Source organism: Odontesthes bonariensis, chromosome 11, assembly GCF_027942865.1.
Source record: "Odontesthes bonariensis isolate fOdoBon6 chromosome 11, fOdoBon6.hap1, whole genome shotgun sequence".
In the NCBI taxonomy this organism is placed as follows: Eukaryota; Metazoa; Chordata; class Actinopteri; order Atheriniformes; family Atherinopsidae; genus Odontesthes; species Odontesthes bonariensis.
In genome coordinates this window covers 25,818,535-25,840,812 of record NC_134516.1, presented here as the reverse complement: position 1 = coordinate 25,840,812, position 22,278 = coordinate 25,818,535, and the positions used below count along the sequence as shown (strand labels likewise).

Below are 22,278 nucleotides of genomic sequence, written 5' to 3'. Positions count from 1 at the left end.
TACTGTAACTCTGACTATTTCACGGTTTGTACATTCATTTTGATGTTATGTAGTGTGACAGGAGGAGAACCTCCACCGTACTGTACCCTAACCATTTGACTTGTTATGTGAACAGAGGAAAATTACACTCTGAAAGTATAAAAAAAGCATAAATGAGACTTTAAAAGGTGTGTGCTATTTATACGCACTTTCATTAAAGCTGCCATTTGCAGGTTTTCAAAATTCCGAGTCTAAAGTCGGAAAATTCGAACTGATACAACTTTCAGGTCCCTCCCCCTCTGTGGACGAGGTTGTGCAAGTGAGTTCACACCAGTGTGCGCGCACACAAGCTGGGGGCAGACTCACGCTCAGCATGGAAGACGTGGTTGGTGACTGTTCTGCTCAGATAATAGATAAATAATAAACCTAAGGTGATTGGTTAAAAACAGCCGGGAGCGCTCGATTTTTGCAGGCATGATTGCAGGCTTCAGAGGGAGCTACAGATTTTGGGATTTTTCCTAAACAGCCTATTTAATATTCTACTTCCAGAATCCCATGACAGTTCAAGCTAATATGACTAAAAAAAAGTTGCCGACGACAGCTTTAAGTGGACGAGTGAAAAGGATTTAGTAGAAAGCTGATAATAAGCTGTTTTATATGCTAAGTCATAGCTAGCTTTGAAGGCCCACAGGCACTGCTGGGATTTAAACCCAGGATCCCCTGTTTACAGGAGAGGCACTTTAACCAACTAAGCCACAGCACCACATGGTTCATAAAACTGATGAAAGAATAAAAAGCAGGAACTGGATCCACCTCAGGAAGTGGTTTTTGTGATTCTGTACCTCAAGAATAGTTAAAGCCATGAGTAGAAGTGCCTCCAATTGGTTCAAAACTGCATCATATTTTGCAGATATTGTTGGGTTTTCAACTCAGATCCTGCTGTTCATGAGGAAGTCACTTTCACCAGTTACAGCCAGATCTCATGAAGCGGTGTACTTATTACACGCCAAGTCATTTACTGTGTTTTTACAAGGCTTTTTTATGCTTTTGCGTATTATTTTCCGCTACATATTTCAAGGAATTGACGTCCTGCCCTCAGCTTTTACTCTAACTCGGACTATTTCACGGTTTGTACATTAATTTTGATGTTATGTAGTGTGACAGAAGGAGAACCTCCACCGTACTGTACCCTAACCATTTGACTTGTTATGTGAACGGAGGAAAATTACACTCTGAAAGCATAAAAAAGGCATAAATGAGACTTTAAAAGCTGTGTGCTATTTATACGCACTTTCATTAAGTGGACCAGTGAAAAGCATTTAGTAGAAAGCTCATAATAAGCTGTTTTATATGCTAAGTCATAGCTTGCTCTGAAGGCCCAAAGGCACTGCTGGGATTTGAACCCAGGATCTCCTGTTTACTAGACAGGCACTTTGACCAACTAAGCCACAGCACCACATGGTTCATAAAACTGATGAAAGAATAAAGAGCAGGAGCTGGAACCCAGTTCGGAAGTCTGGAAGTTTTGGAAGTCCTGAGGGGTGTTCCACGAAGCTGGATTCGCAGAAAGCCTGGCTTTTCTCGATAGTTCTGGCTAATCAAAGAGAGAGTTCCGCTCCACCAACGTGGCTCTTTTCTTTCAGTTGCTCTTTCCAGCTCTCTGCCTCTTTCAGAACTGACTGATATTCAGTTTCTGCTGCTGCTGCTTTCAGAGTTTCACACAATCCTGCAGTGACTCGGTTGCACTGCTTGAGCTCCTGCTCACACTTTTGACGGAGATGCCGCTCACACGTCAAACAGTTTTCCACCTTCTTTAGTTTTTCCTCAGTCATGGAGCAGCCGCTCTATGCTGCCACTCTTCTGTCTTTTTCTCCTGTCAGAAAGAAATGTTTCTTCAGCAGCTTTGTCCTCAGAATATCCATCCCATGCTATAAATAGCTGATCCTGTCATTCTTCTGTCGGTAAGAGTTCTGTCATTTCTCTGATCCATAATCTCGGTCGGCAGCAGAGGCGTTAGAGGGAATCCCCTCGGTTTGTGAAACTGGAAACTTCCACTTGACTGGAGGAACTACGGAGGCCTGGAGATGATCCTGCAGGAGCTGGACATCCTCTGAGTGAGGAGTCCCAGCTGCAGCAGAGACCTGGGATTGTTCTTTTTCCAACAGTTGCTGGGTTCCTCATAACTTTCCTTACTGCCAAAAGTAATGGGACACGTGTAGAAACCCTCGGGCAAATCGTCGTCTGCCATGTCACACCACTGAAGTGGAGGAGATGGTTTCTTGGTTTGACTCATTTTGCTTGTTGTTTATGAGTACTTCAAATCACATTTTTTTAAGATAGTAAGTAAGCGTTGTTTCTAAGTGCTTGTTAAAATGATTATTTAAGATAGTAATTAAGTGTTTTTTAGGTGATGTGAAAACCGTTTGCTGTGACTTTCAAATGTGCTTCAAAAACTGGACGTGTTTCTTCAGATAAACTCCTGACCAACTGTGAAAAAGCAGTGAAAGTGTCTGGCCTGTATAAACTTTGTGATGTCATACAAGATCAGAGATGACATCGATTGTGATGTCACTACAGTGATGACATCACAGCTTTGTGAAGGCTTCTGTTCTGTCTCTTCTGGTCTGTGGTTCCAACCACAGATTCTGGATGGAAGTGAAGTCCGGATTCCAGAATGTTGATTTGTGTTCTCTGTTAATCTCTGGACGACTTCAGCTGATTACTTCCTGTCACTGTCACGTTGGAAGGTCAACTTCTGCCAGTTTTTCAGCAGCCAGTATCATGTTTTCCACCAGCAGTGTTTTCCAAGACAGAATAATGTCAGTTTGTTTAAAATGTTGCCAAAATAAACTATTACAATTACAACAAATGTCATCTCAGGGTACTTCAGTAATAAAGTCCAATTCAGGCTAATTGGAGTTTAATTCATTGTAATTATAATCCAATTAATTCAATTCAGAATGAATCCAATTCATTCATACAGAGCAATTCAAAAACTATTTCCTCGCTAAGGAAACCAACAGATGGCACCGAACTTGCACTATTTCTAATTAGATAGAACTTAAAAAGTTAACTTGTTAAATGTGTGAGTGGGTCGGTGTGAAAACTCAACATCTAGGATGTTATTTCCAGCTTCTACGTTTAACTGAAATAGAAAATCTGAGAATTACGACAATTTGGGTAGAGCTATTTTACGACAGTAAAATATTTGGCAGTGACTAAGTGCCTTTAGCACAGACAGGAGGGTGGAGGCCAGAGGAGACAATGAGGCTGATACCAGAGCAACCAGATGAGCCTCCAGCGTCCACCTGTCCTGATAGTCCCTCACAAGCAGCTGTCTGTTGTTAGCACGTTAAGCTTTGATTGGTCTGGGCTGGTCTGTGGCATTATTTATAAACCTTCACCCTTGCTGTTTCCTCTCATAGCTTGTTTTCACCATGACAGCTGCTGGGTTCTTCCTGAGGTATAAGCACAAGCTGCCTTTTACAGTTTTTGTTTGATTGATTGGAAACATTAGTTAATATTGCATTCTTACTCTTTGCTGTACATAATTTCAGGGTTTCCCTCTTTGTCTTGTTGACTGCTGCTACATGGGGCTTTCCCACTAAAGGTGTGCTATCATCTGTTGTGGTAAAACACTACATGCTTGCTTGAATCAGCTTCTGCTAAACTTGTTCTCATGCACCCAGGTTCAAAATCAGCAGGCCAGAGCAGCAGCGGCACAAGAGCTGCAGGTCATTTTGGCTCTTACCAGGGAGCAGCCGCTGGCCGCCCGGTGACCGTGCCCTACACTGCTTCCAGTGACGTTTATATGGCGACACCTGTGCTATCCTCTGGTCTAAGTCAACCTGTTCTTCAGGCAGACCCAAGACTCAGCGGCTATGGCTCATTTGTGCCAACGCAACTGGTTGCCCAAGCTCCTGGTTTTGTCCAAGCTCCTGGTTTTGTCCAAGCTCCTGGTTTTGTCCAAGCTCCCGGTTTTGTCCAAGCTCCTGGCTTTGTCCAAGGTGCTCTTCAGGCAGACCCAAGATTCAGCAGCTCTGGCTCCGTTGTGCCCGTGCAAATGGCTGTGCAAGCTTCTGGTGTCCTACAGGCTGTTCAGACGGGTCCAGCATTGAGCAGCTTGGGCTCTGGCCTGCCTGCAACAGGATACTCTACTGTCACTTATGTGCCTGTTGATGTAGGATCTGACGCTGGCGCTCTGCAACCTGGAGCTGCCCAATCTGGACCACAAGGTAAATCTTCTGCTTGGAGTGTAGATGGCCCAAAATATGTTTGGAAGCCTAAAGGTGTCTGTGCGTTTTCATGTAGTCACTAGCAAATCTTGCTTAGTTAAGAATATGTTAACACTCTGTGGTTTCAGAACTTCTGCTGTGAAAAGGACTAATTGTGAAATGTCTCCACACAGAAACCCAGTGGGCTATTGCTCCCTCAGTCTTTGAGGATGCGTCAGCCCAAGCCCTCAGCCTCACTGACGGTCTCCCTGCAGCCCCTCTGTCACCACCTGGCCCTGTCCTCCAGTCAGGGGAGACCTCCAGTGTCACCAAGGAAGCTGAACTCGGGAATTACCAGCAGCAGACGGAGGAATTCGGCTACCCGGATGACCGCCAAGGGTCTGGACCGGGATCCGCAACCGTACTGGTGCCACGCTTTGGTGTGGGTGGATCTCCTAACTTTGACTACAGGCTTTTGTATGGCTTGTACCCCTCTGGAACCTACAGCACCTTCAGCCAGCAGCATGAGAAGGGCAAAGACTACTTTCAGGATGTCCACTACTTGAAGGAGCATATTACTGACAGCCATGGTTCTGGGCAGCAGAAAAAGTTCTTCCCAAGTGCCCGCTAGAGCTGAACATGATGTGCAGAGGGTATGTTGAGTGGTACCTGCAAATGTCTTTATCTCAATGCTCTAACTAATCTGGTTCTGTTTCAGATTGGAAAGCTGAATCCAACAGCAAAAGATTCTTTTTAGTCTTTGAATAAAATCTTGTCAAATGATCTCGCTTCAGAATGATTAAGGGAAACAATGGCCTGTGTACACCATCTGGGTTCAAGGCAAATGGCAGGCATCGCCTGGCATATGTGACTTGGGCGTTCTGCTTTTGGTTTCCAACATGGCTTCTCAAAGCTCTGCATCTTGAGAGGAATTGCTATGGAAGTGTTAAATAGTTGCTCAACTGACTATAGCGATCAGCTACAGCATCCTTTACAGCCATTTCTCTACACCTGTACATGGCAGCCAGACACAACCCCTTCTATAGGTTGCTGAGTGCACAGTAGCCAACCTGAAGGCTTGCCAAACAAACGTTGTGCTTGAAATACTTGGCTGGATACTCCTTAAATATTCTTCTGCAGTTAAGCCACAGCCAGTGCTGTCTTCAGCAGTCTTGTCAAATGATGACCTTGCCTAGGGTTTTTTTTTTTTTTTTTTTTGGCTAAAGTTAACAGACTTCACTACTTGTATAGGTGGTTTATTCAAGTTGAAACATTTAACAATTTTTTTTTTTTCATGTTATGCCAAGTCTATTTTCAAGATGTAACCTCATGTTGCTGGTGGTCAAATGATACGCTAACTGTAGCTCGTATACAACTGTCAAGGCTTCTAAATTTTTCCAGCAACTGACCAAAATCTGAAGTATTTCCAGGTGGGCCTTTATATATTATTGGGGGTTAAAATCACTTTCTTTGTGCCCGCAGTCAAGTTGGGCCCTGAACTTTCTGCCATCAACTTTAAGCAGTGACGCTTTACCAGACGGTGTGACTCCTGTGACCTGACCCCCGTCATGCAGTGTGCCGACTCAAGGCAGATGGCGGCTGCGCAGATGTTTTTCAACATTCGAATATTAATTTTCACTTTTTTTTTTTTCTTTTTAAAAACCTATTCAAATGTAGAATATTCTTTGACAACCCTACCCTGTACCACTCTATTGTGCTTTAATAGCCTTTACAATCTGTAATGGCAGGTTGTGCCAGAACATGCCTATTGATGTTGCATCCTCTGAATGCAATAAAGAATTACAAAAGTCAAATGCATGGAGCAGTTTTACTGCATCACTAAGACAGGACGTTCCTGATTTTAACAATATTACAAAGGTGAAAGAAGGCAGTCCTAGAAACCTGTTTTATGTGCATTAAAATTCTGGTAAAAAAATAACTGTGCTGATATATTGGAATCCCATTAACCATTGTTGATTTAAACAAAGTTTAAGGCATAATCTTAAAGGTAGAGAGGGTGTCAGCTTCCAGCTCCAAATTGATCATGTAGATTTGCACCCAAGGGCATTTGAGTGCATCTTCCACATGCGTGCACTTCAGGTGGTAGAGTCAGGAAAACAAAAGCACAGGGAGAGATTTAAGTCTTGTGTAGGATGAAAATCCCAACATGGGACCATGCCATGTTTAGGACCGAGTCTGTATGAAGCACAGTGTCATAGCCCTCTAGCTGGTGTCCCAGGTGAGATGAACAAAGGCCGCACACACAGGGGGCAAGTCGAGACAGTTGGTTAAGAGGGATGTATGGCTCTGATGAAGCACACAGAAGACACCAAGTGGTGCCAAGCAGAGGAGGGGCAAGGCTACGTAGCATAGGCTAACAAGTCATTTGCAATTAAAGCTTGGAAAAGGCCAGCGAGTGCAGATTTAACTGAAACACCTTCATGGTGCAAGGGCAAGCACGGCCACTGTATTGAGCTTCATCAAGTTATTTTGGTCTGGGTTTGTGTAATGCAATTCAACCAAGAGGAGAAGGAAACATGTAGTGGTGGAATTTAAAGCAGAAGTATTCAGTTTGCCCTTCAAAAGCAGAGTCAGCCTCAGTGGGTGTGGTGAAGGCTCAAAACCTCTATGAAGTGAAAACAAACCTTGAGTTAAAGTATACTGATGTCAGCGCTCGATACACAGACAACCACATTTTATTGGTAAAGTTTATTTTGCCAGAGTTCAGCCACATGTTGAAATCTCCATGGAAGTGTCCATGAGAGTCACCTGCAGAAAACAGAAGGGGTCAGTATTGATACAGGAGTCTCAATACTTCAGACACTAGTCCAGCTTTACCTTAGTACAACTTCTGCCCTTTAGACCCAGTCTTGGCATCAGCGTGGTCAAAAGCATCCTGGGAGTATTTGGCGTACGAACTGGAGTCGCGGGCTCGTTGGTAGCCATTGCTGGACTGGACGACGTGGGATGAAGGGTATACAGTGCGCATCTCAGATGTGTCCTTAGGGACCTGGTCGGAGGTCCAGACAGACTGTGGGAAAGAACTTTCGATCTTCAAGTTCGTTAGGGCAGCAAGGAAACGAGCAAAGTCTGCGTCCTGCGCAGTAAAGCCAGCATTAGACCCAGAGGAGACGCTGCCGTAGCCAGACCCAGAGGAGACGCTGCCGTAGCCAGACCCAGAGGAGACGCTGCCGTAGCCAGACCCAGAGGAGACGCTGCCGTAGCCAGACCCAGAGGAGCCGCTGCCGTAGCCAGAGCCAGAGGAGCCGCTGCCGTAGCCAGAGCCAGAGGAGCCGCTGCCGTAGCCAGACCCAGAGGAGCCGCTGCCGGAGCCAGAGACAGAGGAGCCGCTGCCGTAGCCAGACCCAGAGGAGCCGCTGCCATAGCCAGAGGAGACACTGCCGGAGCCAGACCCAGAGGAGCCGCTGCCAGAGCCAGAGGACCCACTATTTTGACCTGAGCCCAGAAATTAGTTGAAGCAAAGTATGACAGCATGGTTAGTCATGCTGTCAGTAGCCTCTGTATCACTGCCAATATGTTTAGTAACAATAAACAAAGCTAAAGGAGTATTTGAATTTCAAGTGGGTCATTAAACCTGAAGTCTAATATATTGTAAGATTTGGTGCTGCATGATTAATATAGTTGCAGACCCTCTTCCCTCTCATTCCTACCAACATCATGGGTTGAGCATGTCCAGACTAAACAACTTCCCATGTTGGCTGCCTTTATATAAACTGCACCTAAATGTTGATATACTTGCTTTTCTGGGGGGGATAACATGTTCCAATGCTGAAGAGCAGGACACAAAGCCAGGAAATCCTGTTTGGATTTCAAAAGAAAAGAAAGAAACTTTAGTATATAGGAGAACAAAAACCTAAACCATTAAACATGAAGACTCACCTGAAGAAAACCTTAAACATCATGTTGAACAAGACAAAACAGAAGCAACACAACTCAGATAAAACTGGTCAAAAACAGCAATCTAGTGACTGCTGTTGAGAGAAGATTTGTGCTGTAACTCATCTGAGGCTGCAGCTGACTTTATATTGGTGCTCTACCTGCTCTAATTACACTCATAAACCTCACCTGGGACCCAGTCAGATCGTGCTGCATTCAATTCAGCTCTGAAAATGAACACTTCTGACATTTAAAAAGGTTTGTTGCAACATGTGAGGAATGAACATGGGATGACTCTAAAATAATGTTGACTCCTTGGCAGGAATAAGGAGCTCTGCAGCTCTCTCATCCAGAGGATCTAGAAGCATGGATGTGTTTGGAACATAGCAGAGGGTGTATTCTTACTAAAGTCACGCTAACTGCCTTCTGCGCACTCTGAGATGTTTAAAGCTCAGATTAATATCTGAGCTGAGATGTAGAAACGTGAGACAACATGATGCAGAGCTGCTCTTTTATTAAGTGATATGGAGGAGATCTTAGATTTATTTCAGATGAACTTGATTAAACAGGACATAACGGAGGTTAAATGTTTAAAGCACCTTGTGCCATCATTTTGTTCATATCTGGAAGTGTTTCTCAAATTTGTCTCGATGATTTCTGTGGATTTCCATCATTCCTGCTGAAAACTTGTTGCCTTGTGAGAACAACCAAAGACTCCCTCAGACTCCCTGTGACACAGCAAACTTCCAACATGGGAAATGTGACATTTGAGCACTTTATAGTCTGTAGGCGACTGTTTTCTGTTCTTTGTACTGTGGAGGCTTTACCAGCCATCAGTGAGGTGGAACTGTACTGAAAATACACTGAAGTTAAAGTTACATTTTTAACTCATTTAAAAGGGAAAATGTGTCTATTTGAATAATGATCTTTTTTAATATGGGTCTAAGTTTCTGAGAAAGTCTTTTTTTACTGTAAAATGTTGACTGTCACACCTGAACTTCATATTTATTTATGAAAATGAGAATATTTATATCCCCAGGTTGTTTTAATTCTGAAAACTAACATTTGTTACAGTAGTTCACGTCATCTGTCCTCATAATTACTTTCATAAAATCCAACAAAGACCCAACTTTATCATGTTCATATTTAAACTGCAACCTGCAGGTTAACAATGTGAGTGACTTAAAGTGTGGAAACAAGTCCACAGAAGTTTTTCTTTTAATTATGTGTCAGTATATGTCAACTATGTGCAAGGCCCCACAGGCAGTGTCCTTGCTGTAGGGACGACCAGGTAAGACATCTGATTCTCACATATAGATGGAACATTTGATGTTGCATTATGCCCAGTATTAATCAGACATGTTTGTTCATGTTCCAGACAGGATAGTGAATGCTTTTGTGCACAGTCCACTGTGTGGTTGTACAGCTCACGACTTAACTGAATATATTCCAACACCTGGCTCGTCTTCTTGCATCCAAATGTAGAACAAAATAGATGTTTGATCTGTAAGATCTGATGTAATGAACAGAATCCATGAGAGTTGTTGGATTTATTCTAACCCTCCCCGGGCTCTGGGGAGGATTCATCCCTCCATCAGACCTGTTGCCACTGATTTTCAGTCCACTTCTTGTGTCATTTGGCACAGCTCAGCCTTTTCTCCCCGTTTCCCCTCCTTAAGAACGGCTTCTTGACAGCCACCCTTCCATGGAGACCATTTCTGATGAGACTTCATTGAACAGCTGAAGGTCCAGATGCATCTCAGGGAATCACCCGTTTTCTGCAAAAATGCCATTTCATGCATGTCAAACTGTTATTTTATAGATGCAACCAAAGAAATGGGAACAGATGACAAATTCTTCCCATCCCTGAATTTTAGCTTGAGCAGCTACTGATGATGCAGCCCTTTTGGCCACCTGGTACCTGCTTCAGGTCAACCTCCTGAACAACCCAACACAAAAGGCCTTTTTCTTCAGCTTTAATTTTTCCCTACATGCTAATATTCACAAGCAGGTCCTATGCTACCGTCCTGATAGGCAATGACCTTCTGGCCACACCTCTGCTGGTGAGGCTCCTTTCAGTTTCCGTGACCCAACCTCAATGGTAATGTATAGATTTAAAAAAAAAATACTCTGCTTTGGGTTTCAGATGTCATGAACAGGGTCCTCCACTAGATGTTTGCCCCCCCACCACCTGATCCAACTTACTTCCAGGTAGTGAGTAAGCGACAACATTGAGCCGATAAATTTTGTTCCCAAGCCACTTCACTAAAAGTAGCTGCCACATCTTTTGATTTGTGTAGCACAAGCTTCATTACAAGTATTCAAAGTAACAGACCTTTGCAGCCACATAAGATAGTTATGAAGCCATCCTCGGCCATTGACCTGTCCAGGTTTCACATGGCCCCAGCATCTGATGGGTCTGCCCTTACCCAGAGCTGTAGGGTGAGGATTGCTACAGTGTAAAGGTTTCCCCCTCAGCACAATATGCAGCAGTGGAATCTTCTGATAGAGCTCAAGGCCACACCTTTACCCACTGCTGTCAGAGAGCTGCAGTTGGCTTTCAGCCATTTTTAGTTGGGAATGCATTCCAAGCTGAAGCCGTCAAGACCTTCACAAGCTCACCTTTGAGCAGAAACTGTCCTTGAGTTAATGCCAACACCTTACTTATAGGATTAAGTCATGTCAACCTGTCAGGCCCTCAATTATCCCCTCCAACCCACAACTGGATGATCCAGAGACAGCTAGGAGCCATTTGATGGAGCAACAAGGTATTCAAGTTAAAGCCATTTATTCAAGCAGCAGCAGCGATGCCTCTAGAATATGCAGATCTGCAAGACAAAGAAAGTCAGTCACCTACCAGCAGCTACAGAGAGCACACATGCAGAGTAAAATGAGCCTCACCAGAAAGATCCTCAGAAGCCGCTCTGAACTTGAACCTTGTGCTGAGATGTTTTGCCGTGGTCTGGCTCAGATTCTGTTGGGCTGTAGCGGAACTGGCTGAACAGCACACGCTTCTTGTTGTAGCGGGACCGAGATTTGTAAGCGTAGACTTGATCCTCGTCGGTCACAGGAGTGAAGACTGGCTCGTCCTCGCCGCTGGTGTCAGATGAAAGGCTCCAGCTCCCATCTTCAAACTGGTAATTGCTGCCAGGAGCTCCAGACTGACCTCCCTGAGCGCCATGCTGCTGTGCTGCAGAACCACTGGTTCCAGCTGCTTTCTGATACGTTGGCTTAGATAGAGCTTGTCCATAAACTGAATACATGGGTGAAGAAAAGGAGAATTAAGATCAGCCTTCTATTTACACCCGAGTCAATTTAAACTGCTTTTAGTTGCAGAGCTTTGATTGGGATCAGCTTACCGCTTTGTGCAGGAATGCAGGTGATGCTTCCAATCAGCACACAAGACATCCACAAAACCCTGCAGAAACAGGGACATCTCATATGAAGTTCTGAGTACATTTAGAGACCAGTGGGGTCCAACCACCACCTCCCCTTAACATGCCCAGTCCTGTTGAGCTTAACTGCATATTCATAGTGTAATGCTGCGACCAAATGAGGTTCTGCTTGCCTCAGACATTTAAGGCAGCAGAGGTTCAGTGCCACCACTTAGAAGCACTGGGATAGACTAGCAGTTACTCACCTCATTCTGCTGCAATATAATTAAAGCCTGCCTGGGACCTGCTCCTGCCAAACTGCACTAACACAAAGTTCAGAGCCCTGTGACACTAACCTGAAGCTGCAGGAGCTGCTTTCATATGATCCTCAGTGCAGAGGGAACTGATTGCTCAGCGGTAACAGCTGCTGCTGAAAGGTGCAAGGCTGCAGTTAACTGGCAACAATGGACTCACATATGGAGCGTCTCAGTGTTATGTCCATAAATAGATAATAATCAGGAACTCTTGTGAGTATTATGTATTTTATTTACATGTATAAATATTATATTATAAATATAAATGATCAAATATTCTGAACTGCTGATATACGTGATAATAATAACAATAACAATGGAAGTCGCTCTCAATACGTGAAATCTCTCTCATAATTCATTATTAGTAGGCTAATTGATGAATAAACATCCTGCTGCTGAATATGTGTTAAAAAATAAATAAATCAGAAGGAAAGCTGCAGAAGAAAGTCTTCTAACAGCTGTCTCTCTGTGTTTATTGGCATACAGCACGGTTAGTGAGATCCAGATCCATGTGGGCACTCAGGACGGATTTAAATAGCGACGAAGAGTTGAATTCTTGGTGTTAAACTAGACATACACTAGTAAAGTTAATTATACTTTGGATAGAGTTAATCCATTATAATTAACTCTCAGTAGATAAATAGTTGTTGTCAAAACCGAGTGTAAAAAAGGAAGTGTCACTGAATCAAACCTCTAAGTGTAAATGTTTAATTATTAACTTAATTTTTTTATTATGAACTTTTTACTCTAAACTCTGATCCTGTATTTCACACCTCAAGTGTGACCCCATAACCCCCACCCCATGTACGAACACCGCTCTGCTGAAGCAAGAACTGTCTCGACTCAGTCTCTACTCAATCGGTCTACTGAAGAAAGAGCAACATCTCAACTTTTAACGGTTATACTGTTCGGTAAGTACATGAAGTGGTAGGCATATCTGATGATATTGTATTTTATATCAATATTACTCTTCGGGCACCCGGTCATTTTGGAACGGTAACTTTACTCGTCGCTTTTACTAACCACCCTAACACCTGCTTAATGAGCTAGAGGTTAGCATGCCTGTTCTCACTGTAACATAAAAAGTGAGATACGCCAGTAAACGGTAAGTTTTGCCTGACGTTTTGGCTGAGTGAGACGAGTCATGCACTTTGTAACCATAGATATAAAACGTCATAAGATGATGCTAATGTTCGGAGTTTCTAGCTAGCGTGCTAAATTGGTGCTAACGCTAGCAAGATTGTAACACACTCCTCTGGGAGAGCAAGGATAAATAGAAGCATCGTAAATGAATATGCAAGAAGAAACCAAAAAAGATTCAACTAGCAACACAGAGGTGTGACGTTACATACCACAGATCCTCTCAGCTGGATTTGATCAATCGTGCAATCTGGTGTAATTTCACAACTGACTAGCCTACTCAACTCATCTTCTTTCCAGAAAGCAACCATGACAGCACACACCTGAAGGTTCCACCGAGCTTTTTTTTTTTTTTTTTTTTAAATATATACTTCACTAGTGTTCCGGAAGCCAAAGAATGAGGTAAGTTTTCCCAAATTTTGTTGCTAGCGGAAAGAGATTGTGGAGTCGCAACAAATTGTGCCTACTCAACACAACTTGGGTTTTGGCAACGTGTTTTTTTGTCAATTTTTCAGTGATACTCTTACAGCTTGTATTCTCAGAATTGGCACGACAGTCAAGCAACACATTCTGTATCTTCGCTCGTCAAAGGTTAGAATCCACCTGTCAAGCGGAGAAACAGGGTTCGATTCCTTGACGGAAAAGTGCCATTTTCGCTCAGCAGCTAGGGATTCGCCAAAGTCCGTTTCACACCATAGCATCAGAAAATCTTTTAAAAACCTGCAAAAATTGACTTTACATGTCAAGAATAGCAGATGAGGCTCCCCTCCTATCCATAATTATGAATATGTTGATGTTGCTATCATTAACGTGCAGTCATACATCTTCACACAAGGATGAAATAAATAAAGGAGGAGCAAGTAATGTTACCGCCCAGTTTTGAACTGAGGACCTTTCACGTGTGAGGTGAACGTGATAACCGCTACACTACAGAAACTGAAGCCATACCTGTTCACTAGTGTTCCGGAAGCCAAAGAATGAGGTAAGTTTTCCCAAATTTTCTTGCTAGCGGAAAGAGATTGTGGAGTTGCAACTAATTGAGTCAGAAGTGGGATTATAACACACTCGTGTGGGAGAGCATGGATAAATAGAAGCATCGTAAAAGAATATGCAAGAGGAAACCAAAAAAGATTCAACTATCAACACAGAGGTGTGACGTCACATACCACAGGTCCTCTCAGCTGGAATTGATCAATCATGCACTCTGGTGTCATTTCACATGTGACTAGCCTACTCAACTCATCTTCTTTCCAGAACACAACCATGACAGCACACACCTGAAGGTTCCACTGAGATTTGAACTCAGATCACTGGATTCAGAGTCCAGAGTGCTGACCTTTACACCATGGAACCCCTTCCACAGTCAATTTACGCTCTCAGTCATGCAAATGCTTGACAATGAAAGGGTTTTAGCAACGTGTTTTTTTGTGAATTTTTCAGTGATACTCTTACAGCTTGTATTCTCAGAATTGGCACGACAGTCAAGCAACACATTCTGTATCTTCTTCAATGGTCAAAGGTTATAATCCGCCTGTCAAGCGGAGAAACAGGGTTCGATTCCTTGACGGAAGGTTGCCATTTTCGCTCAGCAGCTAGGGATTCGCCAAAGTCCGTTTCACACCATAGCATCGGAAAATCTTTTGAAAACTTGCAAAAATTGACTTTACATGTCAAGAATAGCAGATGAAGCTCCCCTCCTATCCATAATTATGAATATGTTGATGTTGCTATCATTAACGTGCAGTCATACATCTTCACACAAGGATGAAATAAATAAAGGAGGAGCAAGTAATGTTACCGCCCAGTTTTGAACTGAGGACCTTTCGCGTGTGAGGCGAACGTGATAACCGCTAGACTACGGAAACTGAAGCCATACCAGTTCACTAGTATTCCAGAAGCCAAAGAATGAGGTAAGTTTTCCCAAATTTTGTTGCTAGCGGAAAGAGTTTGTGGAGTCGCAACAAATTGAGTCAGAAGTGGGATTGTAACACACTCCTGTGGGAGAGCATGGATAAATAGAAGCATCGTAAATGAATATGCAAGAAGAAACCAAAAAAGACTCAACTATCAACACAGAGGTGTGACGTTACATACCACAGATCCTCTCAGGTGGAATTGATCAATCATGCACTCTGGTGTCATTTCACATGTGACTAGCCTACTCAACTCATCTTCTTTCCAGAACTCAACCATGACAGCAAACACCTGAAGGTTCCACTGAGATTTGAACTCTAATCACTGGATTCAGATTCCAGAGTGCTGACCTTTACACCATGGAACCCCTTCCACAGTCAATTTACTCTCTCAGTCATGCAAATGCTTGACTATGAAATGGTTTTAGCAACGTGTTTTTTTGTTAATTTTTCAGTGATACTCTTACAACTTGTATTCTCAGAATTGGCACGACAGTCAAGCAACACATTCTGTATCTTCTTCAATGGTCAATGGTTAGAATCCGCCCGTCAAGCGGAGGAACAGGGTTCGATTCCTTGACCGAAGGCTCCCATTTTCGCTCAGCAGCTAGGGATTCGCCAAAGTCCGTTTCACACCATAGCATGAGAAAATCTTTTGAAAACTTGCAAAAATTGACTTTACATGTCAAGAATAGCAGATGAGGCTCCCCTCCTATCCATAATTATGAATATGTTGATGTTGCTATCATTAACGTGCAGTCATACATCTTCAAACAAGGATGAAATAAATAAAGGAGGAGCAAGTAATGTTACCGCCCAGTTTTGAACTGAGGACCTTTCGCGTGTGAGGCGAACGTGATAACCACTACACTACGGAAACTGAAGCCATACCTGTTCACTAGTGTTCCGGAAGCCAAAGAATGAGGTAAGTTTTCCCAAATTTTGTTGCTCGTGGAAAGAGATTGTGGAGTTGCAACTAATTGAGTCAGAAGTGGGATTGTAACACACTCCTCTGGGAGAGCATGGATAAATAGAAGAATTGTAAATGAATATGCAAGAAGAAACCAAAAAAGATTCAACTATCAACACAGAGGTGTGACGTCACATACCACAGATCCTCTCAGCAGGAATTGATCAATCGTGCAATTTGGTGTCATTTCACAACTGACTAGCCTACTCAACTCATCTTCTTTCCAGAACACAACCATGACAGCACACACCTGAAGGTTCCACCGAGATTTGAACTCGGATCACTGGATTCAAAGTCCAGAGTGCTGACCTTTACACCATGGAACCCCTTCCACAGTCAATACTCTCTCAGTCATGCAAATGCTTGACCATGAAATGGTTTTAGCAACGTGTTTTTTTGTTAATTTTTCAGTGATACTCTTACAACTTGTATTCTCAGAATTGGCACGACAGTCAAGCAACACATTCTGTATCTTCTTCAATGGTCAAAGGTTAGAATCCGCCCGTCAAGCGGAGGAACAGGGTTCGATTCCTTGACGGAAGGCTGCCATTTTCGCTCAGCAGCTAGGGATTCGCCAAAGTCCGTTTCACACCATAGCTTGAGAAAATCTTTTGAAAACTTGCAAAAATTGACTTTACATGTAAAGAATAGCAGATGAGGCTCCCCTCCTATCCATAATTATGAATATGTTGATGTTGCTATCATTAACGTGCAGTCATACATCTTCACACAAGGATGAAATAAATAAAGTAGGAACAAGTAATGTTTCCGCCCAGTTTCGAACTGAGGACCTTTCGCGTGTTAGGCGAACGTGATAACCACTACACTACGGAAACTGGCGCCATACCTATTCACGAGTGTTCCGGAAGCCAAAGAATGAGATAAGTTTTCCCAAATTTTGTTGCTAGCGGAAAGAGTTTGTGGAGTCGCAACAAATTGAGTCAGAAGTGGGATTGTAACACACTCCTGTGGGAGAGCATGGATAAATAGAAGCATCGTAAATGAATATGCAAGAAGAAACATAAAATGATTCAACTATCAACACAGAGGTGTGACGTTACATACCACAGATCCTCTCAGCAGGAATTGATCAATCGTGCAATTTCACAACTGACTAGCCTACTCAACTCATCTTCTTTCCAGAACACAACCATGACAGCACACACCTGAAGGTTCCACCGAGATTTGAACTCAGATCACTGGATTCAAAGTCCAGAGTGCTGACCTTTACACCATGGAACCCCTTCCACAGTCAATACTCTCTCAGTCATGCAAATGCTCGACAATGAAAGGGTTTTAGCAACGTGTTTTTTTGTTAATTTTTCAGTGATACTCTTACAACTTGTATTCTCAGAATTGGCACGACAGTCAAGCAACACATTCTGTATCTTTGCTGGTCAAAGGTTAGAATCCGCCTGTCAAGCGGAGGAACAGGGTTCGATTCCTTGACCGAAGGCTGCCATTTTCGCTCAGCAGCTAGGGATTCGCCAAAGTCCGTTTCACACCATAGCATCAGAAAATCTTTTGAAAACTTGCAAAAATTGACTTTACATGTCAAGAATAGCAGATGAGGCTCCCCTCCTATCCATAATTATGAATATGTTGATGTTGCTATCATTAACGTGCAGTCATACATCTTCAAACAAGGATGAAATAAATAAAGGAGGAGCAAGTAATGTTTCCGCCCAGTTTCGAACTGAGGTCCTTTCTCGTGTTAGGCGAACGTGATAACCACTACACTACTGAAACTGAAGCCATACTGGTTCACGAGTGTTCCGGAAGCCAAAGAATGAGGTAAGTTTTCTCAAATTTTGTTACTGGCGGAAAGAGTTTGTGGAGTCGCAACAAATTGAGTCAGAAGTGGGATTGTAACACACTCATCTGGGAGACCATGGATAAATAGAAGAATTGTAAATGAATATGCAAGAAGAAACCAAAAAAGATTCAACTATCAACACAGAGGTGTGACGTCACATACCACAGATCCTCTCAGCTGCAATTGATCAATAGTGCAATTTCACAACTGACTAGCCTACTCAACTCATCTTCTTTCCAGAACACAACCATGACATTACACACCTGAAGGTTCCACCGAGATTTGAACTCGGATCACTGGATTCAAAGTCCAGAGTGCTGACCTTTACACTATGGAATCCCTTCCACAGTCAATTTACGCTCTCAGTCATGCAAATGCTTGACAATGAAAGGGTTTTAGAAACGTGATTTTTTTGTGAATTTTTCAGTGATACTCTTACAGCTTGTATTCTCAGAATTGGCACGACAGTCAAGCAACACATTCTGTATCTTTGCTGGTCAAAGGTTAGAATCCGCCTGTCAAGCGGAGGAACAGGGTTCGATTCCTTGACCGAAGGTTGCCATTTTCGCTCAGCAGCTAGGGATTCGCCAAAGTCCGTTTCACACCATAGCATCGGAAAATCTTTTGAAAACTTGCAAAAATTGACTTTACATGTCAAGAATAGCAGATGAAGCTCCCCTCCTATCCATAATTATGAATATGTTGATGTTGCTATCATTAACGTGCAGTCATACATCTTCACACAAGGATGAAATAAATAAAGGAGGAGCAAGTAATGTTACCGCCCAGTTTTGAACTGAGGACCTTTCGCGTGTGAGGCGAACGTGATAACCGCTACACTACTGAAACTGAAGCCATACCAGTTCACTAGTGTTCCGGAAGCCAAAGAATGAGATAAGTTTTCCCAAATTTTGTTGCCAGCGGAAAGAGTTTGTGGAGTCGCAACAAATTGAGTCAGAAGTGGGATTGTAACACTCTCCTGTGGGAGAGCATGGATAAATAGAAGCATCGTGAATGAATATGCAAGAGGAAACCAAAAAAGATTCAACTATCAACACAGAGGTGTGACGTTACATACCACAGATCCTCTCAGCAGGAATTGATCAATCGTGCAATTTCACAACTGACTAGCCTACTCAACACATCTTCTTTCCAGAACACAACCATGACAGCACACACCTGAAGGTTCCACCGAGATTTGAACTCGGATCACTGGATTCAAAGTCCAGAGTGCTGACCTTTACACCATGGAACCCCTTCTACAGTCAATTTACGCTCTCAGTCATGCAAATGCTTGACCATGAAATGGTTTTAGCAACGTGTTTTTTTGTTAATTTTTCAGTGATACTCTTACAACTTGTATTCTCAGAATTGGCACGACAGTCAAGCAACACATTCTGTATCTTCTTCAATGGTCAAAGGTTAGAATCCGCCTGTCAAGCGGAGGAACAGGGTTCGATTCCTTGACCGAAGGCTCCCATTTTCGCTCAGCAGCTAGGGATTCGCCAAAGTCCGTTTCACACCATAGCATGAGAAAATCTTTTGAAAACTTGCAAAAATTGACTTTACATGTCAAGAATAGCAGATGAGGCTCCCCTCCTATCCATAATTATGAATATGTTGATGTTGCTATCATTAACGTGCAGTCATACATCTTCACACAAGGATGAAATAAATAAAGTAGGAACAAGTAATGTTTCCGCCCAGTTTCGAACTAGGGACCTTTCGCGTGTTAGTTAAACGTGATAACCACTACACTACGGAAACTGGCACCATACCTATTCACGAGTGTTCCGGAAGCCAAAGAATGAGGTAAGTTTTCCCAAATTTTGTTGCTAGCGGAAAGAGATTGTGGAGTCGCAACAAATTGAGTCAGAAGTGGGATTGTAACACTCTCCTGTGGGAGACCATGGATAAATAGAAGCATCGTAAATGAATATGCAAGAAGAAACCAAAAAAGATTCAACTATCAACACAGAGGTGTGACGTTACATACCACAGATCCTCTCAGCTGGAATTGATCAATCCTGCAATCTGGTGTCATTTCACAAGTGACTAGCCTACTCAACTCATCTTCTTTCCAGAACACAACCATGACAGCACACACCTGAAGGTTCCACCGAGATTTGAACTTGGATCACTGGATTCAGAGTCTAGATTGCTGACCTTTACACCATGGAACCCCTTCCACAGTCAATACTCTCTCAGTCATGCAAATGCTTGACCATGAAATGGTTTTAGCGTCGTTTTTTTTTGTTAATTTTTCAGTGATACTGTTACAACTTGTATTCTCAGAATTGGCACGACAGTCAAGCAACACATTCTGTATCTTCTTCAACGGTCAAAGGTTAGAATCCGCCTGTCAAGCGGAGGAACAGGGTTCGATTCCTTGACCGAAGGCTCCCATTTTCGCTCAGCAGCTAGGGATTCGCCAAAGTCCGTTTCACACCATAGCATCAGAAAATCTTTTGAAAACTTGCAAAAATTGACTTTACATGTCAAGAATAGCAGATGAGGCTCCCCTCCTATCCATAATTATGAATATGTTGATGTTGCTATTCAGTGTTAATTTTGTCAACTAGGACGATGACGAAAATATTTCGTTAACGCCCCTTTTACCCGTGACGATGACGAGACGATGACGCACAAAAATGCTTCCAGAAAATAAAAATATGACGAGAATAAAAAATGATTTTCGTTAACGAGACTAAGACAAGACGAAATTTACAAGCCATGGACGAATGGACATTAACAAATTTAATTGTTTATAATTAATTTGTAATTTGTAATTGTTAATATAAGTGTTTCTTGATGTAGAAAAGGCTCCAAAGTTGTGTTGGTCAGTTCAGAGCGGAGCAGCCCCCTGCTGGTCATGTAGCGTAACTGTCGGTGCTCGGTTAGAACAGGTGTGTGCCCTGAGTCGACAGAGTGAAGATCGAGCTGTTGATTAATGTCCCGGCAAGTGGTGTGTGCGTAAATGAAACGTGAGTATGGCTGTATATATTGTTCATGTAATGTATTCAGGTTGCTGCAGCCATAGCTTCTGTTGCTTTGATGTGTAACTCGCCATGTGCATGCTAGTTGTAGCATTTAGCTCACCTGCCGGTATACGGTTTGTTGGAGCTGGAGCCATTTCGTTTACAACAAGTACAACAAAACAACCTGCATGATAATGATTGGTCATGCCGCCGTGTGTAGAGAAGTTCTATTATGTACAGTCAGTGTTGACTAAAATGACTAAAATTTGACTAAGACTAAAATTGATTTTCGTCATTATGACTAAGACTAAGACTAAATTAAAAAAAGCTGACGAAATTAACACTGTTGCTATCATTAACATGCAGTCATACATCTTCACACAAGGATGAAATAAATAAAGTAGGAACAAGTAATGTTTCCGCCCAGTTTCGAACTGAGGACCTTTCGCGTGTTAGGCGAACGTGATAACCACTACACTACGGAAACTGGCGCCATACCTATTCACGAGTGTTCCGGAAGCCAAAGAATGAGATAAGTTTTCCCAAATTTTGTTGCTAGCGGAAAGAGTTTGTGGAGTCGCAACAAATTGAGTCAGAAGTGGGATTGTAACACACTCCTGTGGGAGAGCATGGATAAATAGAAGCATCGTAAATGAATATGCAAGAAGAAACATAAAATGATTCAACTATCAACACAGAGGTGTGACGTTACATACCACAGATCCTCTCAGCAGGAATTGATCAATCGTGCAATTTCACAACTGACTAGCCTACTCAACTCATCTTCTTTCCAGAACACAACCATGACAGCACACACCTGAAGGTTCCACCGAGATTTGAACTCAGATCACTGGATTCAAAGTCCAGAGTGCTGACCTTTACACCATGGAACCCCTTCCACAGTCAATACTCTCTCAGTCATGCAAATGCTTGACCATGAAATGGTTTTAGCAACGTGTTTTTTTGTTAATTTTTCAGTGATACTCTTACAACTTGTATTCTCAGAATTGGCACGACAGTCAAGCAACACATTCTGTATCTTTGCTGGTCAAAGGTTAGAATCCGCCTGTCAAGCGGAGGAACAGGGTTCGATTCCTTGACCGAAGGCTGCCATTTTCGCTCAGCAGCTAGGGATTCGCCAAAGTCCGTTTCACACCATAGCATCAGAAAATCTTTTGAAAACTTGCAAAAATTGACTTTACATGTCAAGAATAGCAGATGAGGCTCCCCTCCTATCCATAATTATGAATATGTTGATGTTGCTATCATTAACGTGCAGTCATACATCTTCAAACAAGGATGAAATAAATAAAGGAGGAGCAAGTAATGTTTCCGCCCAGTTTCGAACTGAGGTCCTTTCTCGTGTTAGGCGAACGTGATAACCACTACACTACTGAAACTGAAGCCATACTGGTTCACGAGTGTTCCGGAAGCCAAAGAATGAGGTAAGTTTTCTCAAATTTTGTTACTGGCGGAAAGAGTTTGTGGAGTCGCAACAAATTGAGTCAGAAGTGGGATTGTAACACACTCATCTGGGAGACCATGGATAAATAGAAGAATTGTAAATGAATATGCAAGAAGAAACCAAAAAAGATTCAACTATCAACACAGAGGTGTGACGTCACATACCACAGATCCTCTCAGCTGCAATTGATCAATAGTGCAATTTCACAACTGACTAGC

At 42.8% G+C, this 22,278-nt stretch overlaps 9 non-coding genes across 9 annotated transcripts; all 9 read right to left on the bottom strand.

The window, feature by feature from the left end:
* Positions 1-1,361: 1,361 nt before the first annotated feature.
* On the bottom strand, positions 1,362-1,435 carry trnat-agu (transfer RNA threonine (anticodon AGU)). The gene has a single exon. It is a non-coding gene; the product is annotated as a tRNA-Thr (tRNA).
* Positions 1,436-14,199: 12,764 nt separating this feature from the next.
* trnaq-cug (transfer RNA glutamine (anticodon CUG)) lies at positions 14,200-14,271 on the bottom strand. Its single transcript has one exon. It is a non-coding gene; the product is annotated as a tRNA-Gln (tRNA).
* A 1,367-nt stretch (positions 14,272-15,638) lies between these two features.
* Positions 15,639-15,711, bottom strand: trnav-cac (transfer RNA valine (anticodon CAC)). The gene has a single exon. It is a non-coding gene; the product is annotated as a tRNA-Val (tRNA).
* A 344-nt stretch (positions 15,712-16,055) lies between these two features.
* On the bottom strand, positions 16,056-16,127 carry trnaq-uug (transfer RNA glutamine (anticodon UUG)). The gene has a single exon. It is a non-coding gene; the product is annotated as a tRNA-Gln (tRNA).
* Positions 16,128-16,564: 437 nt separating this feature from the next.
* trnav-aac (transfer RNA valine (anticodon AAC)) lies at positions 16,565-16,637 on the bottom strand. Its single transcript has one exon. It is a non-coding gene; the product is annotated as a tRNA-Val (tRNA).
* A 334-nt stretch (positions 16,638-16,971) lies between these two features.
* Positions 16,972-17,043, bottom strand: trnaq-uug (transfer RNA glutamine (anticodon UUG)). The gene has a single exon. It is a non-coding gene; the product is annotated as a tRNA-Gln (tRNA).
* Positions 17,044-18,800: 1,757 nt separating this feature from the next.
* Positions 18,801-18,872, bottom strand: trnaq-uug (transfer RNA glutamine (anticodon UUG)). The gene has a single exon. It is a non-coding gene; the product is annotated as a tRNA-Gln (tRNA).
* A 2,137-nt stretch (positions 18,873-21,009) lies between these two features.
* Positions 21,010-21,082, bottom strand: trnav-aac (transfer RNA valine (anticodon AAC)). Its single transcript has one exon. It is a non-coding gene; the product is annotated as a tRNA-Val (tRNA).
* Positions 21,083-21,416: 334 nt separating this feature from the next.
* trnaq-uug (transfer RNA glutamine (anticodon UUG)) lies at positions 21,417-21,488 on the bottom strand. Its single transcript has one exon. It is a non-coding gene; the product is annotated as a tRNA-Gln (tRNA).
* Between the last annotated feature and the right edge of the window lie 790 nt (positions 21,489-22,278).